Source organism: Schistocerca nitens, chromosome 2 (genome assembly GCF_023898315.1).
Source record: "Schistocerca nitens isolate TAMUIC-IGC-003100 chromosome 2, iqSchNite1.1, whole genome shotgun sequence".
NCBI lineage: Eukaryota > Metazoa > Arthropoda > Insecta > Orthoptera > Acrididae > Schistocerca > Schistocerca nitens.
The window spans coordinates 52,052,713-52,063,144 of record NC_064615.1 but is presented as its reverse complement, the minus strand read 5'-3'; the positions used below and the strand labels follow the sequence as shown (position 1 = coordinate 52,063,144).

Here is a 10,432-nt window from a genome sequence, read left to right as displayed (position 1 = left end):
AAAATTGCTGTGGCTCTCTTGGGCTCGTGACAGTATCAGTTTGATCTAGACGACGGGAAAAAAAATGGTCTGCTGAGATGAGTTCAGGTTTCCGCTGTTAAGACCTGATGGTAAGGTACAAGCGTGGTGCAGACCTAATTTGTCAAATAAGTACTGGTGTTGGCTCCATAGTGATGTGGATTGTGTTTACATGGAACGGACTGGGTCCTCTGGTCCAGCTGGACTCATCATTGACTGGAAACGGTTATGTTCAGCTATCTGGAGATCACGTGCAGTCATTCATGGACTTCATGTTCCCAAAATTTCACCGGGCCACAGTTGTTCGTGAATGGCTTGAAGGACATTCTGGACAGTCCGAGCCAATGACTTGGTCACCCGTGTAACCCAGCGTGAACCCTACCAAACACGTATGGAACATAATCGAGACATCCGTTCGTGCGCAGAATCGTGCACTGACAAAACTTTGCCGGCCGCTGTGGATGACCTGTTCTAGGCACTTCAGTCTGGAATCGAGCGACCGCTACGGTCGCAGGTTCGAATCCTGCCTCGGGCATGTATATGTGTGATGTCCTTAGGTTAGTTAGGTTTAAGTAGTTCTAAGTTCTAGGGGACTGATGACCTCAGATGTTAAGTCTCATAGTGCTGAGCGCGATTTGAACCATCTGACTAAACATTCGCAATTATAGACGGCAATAGAGGCAGCATGGCTCAAAATTCCTTCTGAGTTCTTCCAAAGACTTGTTGAGTCCACGTCAAGTCGAGTTGCTGCACTACGCCGGGCAGAACGAGGTCTGACACGATATTATGAGGTATCCCATGACTGAAACTTCCTGGCAGATTAAAACTGTGTGCCCGACCGAGACTCGAACTCGGGACCTTTGCCTTTCGTGGGCAAGTGCTTCTGTAAAGTTTGGAAGGTAGGAGACGAGATACTGGCAGAAGTAAAGCTGTGAGGACCGAACGTGAGTCGTGCTTCGGTAGCTCAGTTGGTAGAGCACTTGCCCGCGAAAGGCAAAGGTCCCGAGTTCGAGTCTCGGTCGGCGCACACAGTTTTAATCTGCCAGGAGGTTTCATATCAGCGCACACTCCGCTGCAGAGTGAAAATCTCATTCTGAAAACATCCCCAGGCTGTGGCTAAGCCATGTCTCCGCAATATCCTTTCTTTCAGGAGTGCTAGTTCTGCAAGGTTCGCAGAAGAGCTTCTGTAAAGTTTGGAAGGTAGGAGACGAGATACTGGCAGAAGTAAAGCTGTGAGGACCGAGCGTGAGTCGTGCTTCGGTAGCTCAGATGGTAGAGCACTTGCCCGCGAAAGGCAAAGGTCCCCAGTTCGAGTCTCGGTCGGGCACACAGTTTTAATCTACCAGGAAGTTTCATATCAGCGCACACTCCTCTGCAGAGTGAAAATCTCATTCTGGAAACATCCCCAGGCTGTGGCTAAGCCATGTCTCCGCAATATCCTTTCTTTCAGGAGTGCTAGTTCTGCAAGTTTCGCAGAAGAGCTTCTGTAAAGTTTGGAAGGTAGGAGACGAGATACTGGAAGAAGTAAAGCTGTGAGGACCGAGCGTGAGTCGTGCTTCGGTAGCTCAGATGGTAGAGCACTTGCCCGCGAAAGGCAAAGGTCCCGAGTTCGAGTCTCGGTCGGGCACACAGTTTTAATCTGCCAGGAAGTTTCACATCAGCGCACACTCCGCTGCAGAGTGAAAATCTCATTCTGGTATCCCATGACTGTTTCCACTTCAGTGTATGTTTTGTTGGCTGTCGTGAGGTCGCTCCCTCGATGCTGTCTGAGCGTGTAACCTTTCTAAAGAAGTCGAGGTCAGGCCTTCCTTCCTGGCTACTTACGGTAAAAACTACTCATTTCCCCTCCATTTCTAATATGTAAAGAGACATTTAACCAAGAGTGACACGTATGATATAATGTTGTGCAACAGCGAAACACAGGTATAAATAATGAGAGAAGTATATTATTTATGTTGGGGTTTTCCATTGCAAGTTGTTACTTGGCAATTATGGACCAAAAATTGGGTTCAAAAATGATTAGTAAGTGTAAAAACTAGGATATTTAGTCTTTAAAAACAGCAGACGTACTTGACCTCAAACTGCATACGAACCCATATACGTCATTAGTTTGCGAACTCTTCGGTGTCGATAAGTGAGTGTGGTGTCACCGCCAGACACCACACTTGCTAGGTGGTAGCCTTTTAAATCGACCGCGGTCCATTAGTATACGTCGGACCCGCGTGTCGCCACTGTCAGTAATTGCAGACCGAGCGCCACCACACGGCAGGTCTAGAGAGACGTCCTGGCACTCGCCCCAGTTGTACAGCCGACTTTGTCTGAGATGGATTACTGACAAATACGCTCTCATTTGCCGAGACGATAGTTAGCATAGCCTTCAGCTACATTTGCTACGACCTAGCAAGGCGCCGTATTCAATTGATATTGAGATTCTATAAATGTATCATCAAGAGTGATGTTCTACAAATGTGGATTAAAGTTAAGTATTCCAGAAGCTACGTACTTTTGTTTATAGCATTCATTACGTATCCTGTTTCAGACCTCACGCCAGCCTGCGTGAGTTTAAGCGCGTGCCTTTCGGCTTCCTATCATTGCGTCTAGGCTGTCTTGTCTAGACACAACAGTGAGTATGCTGTAACATAACATATCCGGGTTAAACCAACGTTAATTCTATGAGGTTAACAAAATATACCTCATACTGTCCAAAAGTCTTACACACAGTACACTTTCACAACGACTCATACATTTTGTGTGGGATAATTGTCGACCTTTCAAAACATCTTTATTTCAGCTTGTCCCTAAGACTAAGCTCTGAACTTTTTACTTGTGTATGCACTTGGGAAACGTTATTTAAATGTGGTAGCATCCATTGTATAATTGTGCCTCCATACTGTGTAAAGATACACTTTTCCCGATACGAAGATAGTTAATTGTCTTGGGGTACATCAATATGAGGAAACATGCCACAAGTTCACTCGACGTTGAACATGGAACCTGGCTATTCAGGATTGGTCCAGTTGAGGTAGGGCACATTATCAACATCTCACAAAACTCACATTTCACTGTCCTAATCTTCCTCAAGTACGACAAATTCGTGACGTCACATTCTGTGACTCTTCAAGTTAATTTATCTCTGTACGTGCTTTTCGCGTAGACAGCTTTCATTCACTACTGAAAGGGGTGACGAAGCGGTGTTTAAACTACACAGTAGTAAACTAAGGGTTTCCATCTAGGCTACAGCTCACACGTCTTTCACGAAACAGGGCAAAAACAGCTACTCGATATTCTGTTCAGTTTCTCTTTTAACCTCCCTCTCTGCTGCTCATGGCAGACTCAAATATGCCTCTGTATCTTGACGCACAATCGGTCCCTACAAGTCCTCTTGTCTGTCCTAAATGTGGTATAAATGTGGTTATGGTTAGTTTATTTGACTGGTTTTGACTATCTCAAACAACTCAGACTTGATGTAAGTACCTGTATGTAGCACAGTGGAGTGAGAAATATAAGCTGTTTATAAAACAAAGAGACCCTGCACGAAGAAACAAACTAATGCACGTTCCATAATACATAAGTTGTTTTCCGTTCCAAGAATATTTTTAAATCAGTCAAAGACTTTCGTAAAATTCTTTGACATATCACACGTCAACAGTAATTTAGCATATGAAAAGACACTCAGAAATATTACATTATGGGATAAAGTTTTGCGGGAACTTAACCGACCTTCTGGCACCGACACGCTGCTATAGTGCTAATTAGTCTGACACACCTGCCTCATACTGTCAGCAACAAAACGTAATCGTATTTCGGGTAAATGTTCGTTATAAATTTATTTTGGCTTTAGGTAACGTTCTTCTGTTCTCGACTATACCAAAACAGTGCGAGACTATGCCCCCATACCGTGTAGAATACCAATAGAAGAGCCCCTGCCGTCGAGGAGCGTTGCCGCAACCAACTGATAGGTAGCAGAGTAGCAGTTTGTGAGACTGATTACTGCTTTATACACACGCAATTTTTGTTTGTTTGTTTGTTTGTCTTCCTCCAAAGAACTGTATGACGACGGTTCGAAAGTTTTTGAATTTCTTGTTAGCGGCTCCGTTCCAAAAACATAATACATTTATCTCTTCAGTGTTCCGTAGCAGAAGAGCATCATTAGCAATTATGAACTACTCGATTCCGTCTGAGATCCAAATGAAGTGGTATGCAAAACAGCAGGTAGGAAAACAACCAACTCCGACCTATCCCACGAACACGGGGAACAGTTGCCTTCTGCTGGTATCCGGAAATTAAAATAAATGCAGTTTTTACTTTTCGAAGCAAGTAGACTCGTATGACTTCACTGCGATAGGCATGTGAATACATGAACAAAGATATGTCTATCTCAACAAGATTCCTCATTGTACCTCGATTACATCTTGTTACCAATGGAGCATTATTACTTTAATGACGCTGGTGGATAACTGTTGTCTTCCAAAGACCCAAATGTTACATGAAAGGTGGCCAAAGGATTCGTCACCGTAGGAATATGGACAGGAAAGCAAAAGGTTAGCTGACGCAAAAGCACTATAAATAAATATATTTTACTCAGTTTGTAGGTGACGAAAAGCTACACTGTATGCAACTCGTGGCCAGAGTGGTTAGCTATTAGCTATGAACAGAGACCCAACACGGCCGTGCGTCTCAGTACACCGAATGGTTGCCGGTACAGTTAACTATCAACAACTTGGCGTAACGTTCGTCGCTCACTACCGACACGGAAGAAATCTTTAACTGAATACTGGTGCCCATGTGCTGTACGCCGGTAACGCTTTACTGGCGGCCTTCATTTTTCGGCAGCCTTGAGGTTCTTCACTGTTGAAAGCGGCGCCCGCAAGAATCCTCGAGGCTCCGGTTGCGGCAATAACAATAGGCTACGATACTACAGTTATCGTTATTAATAATGTGTCTTTCCGATGAAACATGATTCGTTGTAGCGATATGTTTGATGGAAGATTAGGGAGAAAATCACGAGACCCGAACTTTTTCGATATACTCCGTCAGTCCTATCTGGTAAGGATCCCACACAGCGCAGCAGTATTCTAACAGAGGACGGACAAGCTTGGTGTAGGCAGTTTCCTTAGTAGATCTGTCACATTTTCCAAGTGTCCTGCCAATAAAACGCAGTCTTTGGTTAGCCTTCCCCACAACATTTTCTGTGTGTTCCTTCCAATTTAAGTTGTATGTAATTGTAATACCTAAGTATTGAGTTGAATTTAAGGCTTTTATTTTAGACTGATTTGTCGTGTGACCGAAGTTTAACGAATTCCTTTTAGCACTCATATGAATGACCTCACACTTTTCGTTATTTAGGGGTCAACTGCCAATTTTCGCACCATTCAGATATCTTTTTTAAATCGTTTTGCAATTTGTTTTGATCTTCTGATTACTTTATTAGTCGATAAACGACAGCGTCATCTGCAAACAACCTAAGGCGGTCGCTCAGATTGTACCCCAGAATAGCCGAGCGGAGTGGCCGCGCGGTTAGAGGCGCCATGTCACTGACTGAGCGGCCACTTCCGTCGGAGATTCGAGTCCTCCCTCGGGCATGGGAGTGTGTGCTGTTCTTAGCATAAGTTAGTTTAAGTAGTGTGTAAGTCTAGCGACCGAAGACCTCAGCAGTTTGGTCCCTTAGAAATTCACACACATCTTATCAGAATAATTACACCGTATGTTTCACTAACAGGTTTTTCCTTTTCTGCTAAAAGTGTAATCTCAAAGTTAGAGTAAATTCCGTTATTTCTCTTTGCGTTTTATTTTACGGGGTTGTTCTTATTATGTTAGAGAATTTTTAATTTTTCAGTCTAATTTAATCTTACTGAGCAACTGAGCAGCAATAGTTCTTGGGCATATTCAGAAAGTTTGACCATTGTAAAATTTGATGTCTGCACTTCATTCATTTATTATGTCATCAGTCCTCTGACTAGTGTGTTGCGGACCGTCATGAATTCCGCTCCTGTGCCAGCCTCTTCACCTCAGAGTAGCACTTGCAATCTACGTGCTCGATTAGGTGCTGGGTGTATACCAATCTCCGTCTTCCTACGGCGTGTTAACCACTACAGCTCGCTCCAGTACCATAGAAGCTACTTGTCTTGATAGATGTCCTATGATCCTGTCGCTTCTTCTTGTCAGTGTTTTTCCATGTCTTCCTTTCGTCTCTCATTCTCTGGAGAACCTACTCATTCCTTACCTTATCACTTCACATCAGTCGTAACATACTTGTGAAGCGTCTCATTTCAAATTATTCGGTTCTCTCCTGCTCCGGTTTTCGCACAGTCCATGTTTCACTACCATACAGTTCGGTGTTACAAACGCACATTCCCAGAAATGTTTTCCTCAAATTAATGCTCATGTTTTATAGTAGTAGATTTCTCTTGGCCAGGAATGCCCTTCTCGCCAGTGCTAGTTTGATCTTGATGTCCTCCTTGCTCCGTCCGTGATTCGTTCTCTTGCTGCCCAAGAAGCAGATTTCCTAAACTTCATCTACTTCGTGATCACCTATACTAATGTCAAGTTCTGATGTCTGCTATTTCTCATAACTTTCGTATTTCTTCGATTTACTGTCGACCCATATTGTGTAATATGTGTGTGTTAGACTATTAATTCCATTAAGCAGATCCTGTAATGACGTGGAACTTTCACTGAGAACAGCATCAGCGAATCTTTTCATTGATATCCTTCCAACTTGTGTAAATAATTCTACTTTTTATCCTTTCCTTTATTTCCCCCATTGCTGCTTCGACGTATAGACTGAACAAAAGGAGCGCAAGACCACATCCCTATCTCACATATTCCGTGGACTTCGTTCTTGGTCTTCTACTCTTACTGTTCCCTCTTCGTTCGTCTACGTGCTATATATTACCCGTCTTTTCCTATGGACCGGCCACGGTGGCCGAGCGGTTCTAGGCGATTCAGTTCGGAACCGCGCGACTGCTACGGTCGCAGGTTCGAATCCTGCCTCGGGCATGGATGTGTGTGATGTCCTAAGGTTAGTTAGGTTTAAGTAGTTCTACGTTCTAGGGGACTGATGACCTCAGATGTTAAGTCCCATAGTGCTCACAGCCATTTACTTTTTTTCCTACGGCTTACCCGTATTTTTCTTCGAATTTTGAAGATCTTGCAACATTTTAAATTGTCGAACCCTTTTTGCAGGTCGACATATCCTATGTACGTGTCTGGATTTTTCTTTCGTCTTGCTGCCATTATCAACCGCACTTTATAGTCTCCTAAAACAAATGTTTTACAAATGGTGACTGATGTTTACCCTAATCCAGCTCAGTCCGTCCACGTAACGTACTCTGAGTGCCGGACAGAGCATCGCGTGTTGCCTATTTCATCTTGTAAGTTGAACCTGGCGACCGGTGTTCTTGAACCATGGTTTGTCGGGCTTTCCCTCTACATAATGAAGTATTCGTGTATTTTTAAATGTGTAGGGTCTTGCTATTCTGCCTTCTGATATTTTCACTCTTCCCCCCTCATTTTTACCTTCTTGGTATTGCTTCTCTCCGTGTCACGTGACTGTATTTTATATCTATGGATGTCGCTGTCCATGCAGTTAGCCTCATGTGAACAGCAACAATACTGGGATGTTATAAAAACTAAGGCCAAAAGAAACGTGAGTTCATCTGACTGAGATAAGGATATTGTTATTGAATGTATTACTTTAAAAGAAAGCGCTATTTATACTTGTACATAACTGTACAAGTTAAATAATCATTCTGAAACCACATAGCGCCGGTAGTAGAAAAATCATTCAGGCTTGATACTGTAGTACTGCTTCTGTGCTGTACTATATAGTTCAACGCAATGTCCGAAAAAACAGACAATGCGTTGACGATCAACAGCCACATTCAATCAAAAATGAACTCGCATATTGCGATTATTGTTCAGCATCACCTGGTGAATATACCAGGCATGCATGTCTAAAGGAACATTGCGTTGGACTATAAACACTCATGTTCATAAATTAAGGATAATTGCACAATATAATGCCACACAACGTGACCCTACACAGAAATGGCGCTAATAGGATAGGCACGTAGGGAACACACACGACACAGATCTGTAAGTCCACGGTATTGGTAATAAGTTGAGAAAACCGTCCCGAAACACATGTGCTACAAAACGCCACTGTTTCCTGCGCATGTACCCCGACATCAATACCGGATATGATAACCATGCACACGCACACAGGCCTCACAATGGGTTGGCATACTCTGTATCAGGTGATCGAGCAGCTGCTGGGGTATAGCCTCCCATTCTTGCACCAGTACCTGTCGGAGCTCCTGAAGTGTCCTAGGGGTTTGAAGAAGTGCAGCGATACGTTGACCGTGAGCATCCCAGATGTACTCGATGGGGTTTAGGTCTGGACAACAGGTAGGCCACTCCATTGGCCTGATATCTTCTGTTTCAAGGTAACCCTCCACGATGGCAGCTCGGTGGGGCCGTGCGTTATCATCCATCAGGAGGAAGGTGGCATCCACTGCACCCCTGAAAAGGCGGACATACTGGTGCAAAATGACGTCCCGATCACATGTCCTGTTACAGTTCTTCTGTCAAAGACATGCAGAGGTGTACGCGCACCAATCATAATCCCTACCCACACCATCAAACCACGACCTCCATAAAGGTCCCTTTCAAGGACGTTAAGGAGTTGGTATCTGGTTCCTGGTTCACGCCAGATGAAAACCCGGCGAGAATTACTGTTCGGACTATACCTGGACAGTACTGTGAACATAACGTGGGACCACTGTTCCATTGACAATGTATTGTGTTCTTGACACCAGTCTTTACGGGCTCTCCTGTGACCAGGGGTCAGTGGAATGCACCTTGCAGGTCTCCGTGTGAATAAACCATATCTCTTCAGACGTCTGTAGACTGTGTGTCTGGAAACCACTATTCCAGTGGCTGCCGAAAGGTCCCGAGCAAGGCTACCTGCAGTACTCCGTGGCCGTCTGCCGGCACTGATGGTGAGGTATCGATCTTCTTGTGGTGTTGTACATTGTGGACGTCCCTTACTGTAGCGCCTGTACACGCTTCCTGTCAGTTGGGGTCGTAGCCATAATCTTGAGATCACACTTTGTGGCACACGAAGGGCCCATGCTACGACCTGACCAGCCTCCAGTCGCCCTAATATTCTACTCCTCATGACGTCATCAATATGTGTTCTTTGAGCCGTTTTCAACACACAGTCACCTTTAGCACGTCTGAAAAGTCTGCACCGTACTCTGACATGCACCAACACACCTTCGCGTATGTGGACTGCTGCCAGCGCCACCGTGCGACGACCGCAAGTCAAATGCCCCGCACGGTCATACCTCGAGGTGATTTAAACCCGCAAACCGCCCACCAGAGCGTTGTTTCACCATGTATCAGCATTATCCTTAATTTATGAGCATGAGTGTAGAGCCACGCAGACACTGCATTGTAGTACATCATGTCATGGCAAGGCATACGACGAGAGAAAGCAGTGTAGCAACCTGTGCGGGAATCAAGAGAATACAGTGCGAGCACCAGGGAATGTAGAGACACCACGACAAATGTATATTTAGGGCGAGCGTGTATTCGTGTTCGGACAGCCGAAATGGTTAATGTGACAGCTCACAGCAAGCGGCAAATCAATACTGGGGTCTTGGTCCGGTACATTTATTCTGAATATTTTACAGCTGATGCTGAACCATAATCGCGATATAATAATTAATTCCTGAGACACACAACAAAAGAAGTTTTATATCACCTCGGATCAGAGAATACCGGGACCTGTACAGAAAATAGTATGGTTCAAATGGCTCTGAGCACTATGGGACTCAACTTCTGAGGTCATTAGTCCCCTAGAACTTAGAACTAGTTAAACCTAACTAACCTAAGGACATCACAAACATCCATGCCCGAGGCAGGATTCGAACCTGCGACCGTAGCGGTCTTGCGGTTCCAGACTGCAGCGCCTTTAACCGCACGGCCACTTCGGCCGGCAGAAAATAGTAATAGATATCAACATAATCATGATTTCTGCCCTTTTTATTGCTTATGAAAACCACACATTCCATGGTGTACCACCATACAGCGAGACCGTCAGAGGAGGTGGTCCAGACTGCTGTACACACCGCTACCTCTAATACCCAGCACCTCTTGCATTGATGCATGCCCGTATTCGTCGTGGCATACTATCCAGAAGTTCAACAAGGCACAGTTGGTCCAGATTGTCACCCTCCTCAACAGAAATTCGACGTAGATCCCTTAGAGTGGTTGGAGGGTCACGTCATCCATAAACAGCCCTTTTCAATCCATCGCAGGCATGTACGATCAGGTTCATGTTTGGAGAGCATTCTGGCCAGTCTAGTCGAGCAATGTCTTTATCGTGAGGGAAGTCGTTCAAAAGCTG

At 44.7% G+C, this 10,432-nt stretch overlaps 1 non-coding gene across 1 annotated transcript; it reads left to right on the top strand.

The window, feature by feature from the left end:
- Positions 1-971: 971 nt before the first annotated feature.
- Positions 972-1,045, top strand: Trnas-cga (transfer RNA serine (anticodon CGA)). The gene has a single exon. It is a non-coding gene; the product is annotated as a tRNA-Ser (tRNA).
- The last annotated feature ends 9,387 nt before the right edge of the window (positions 1,046-10,432 follow it).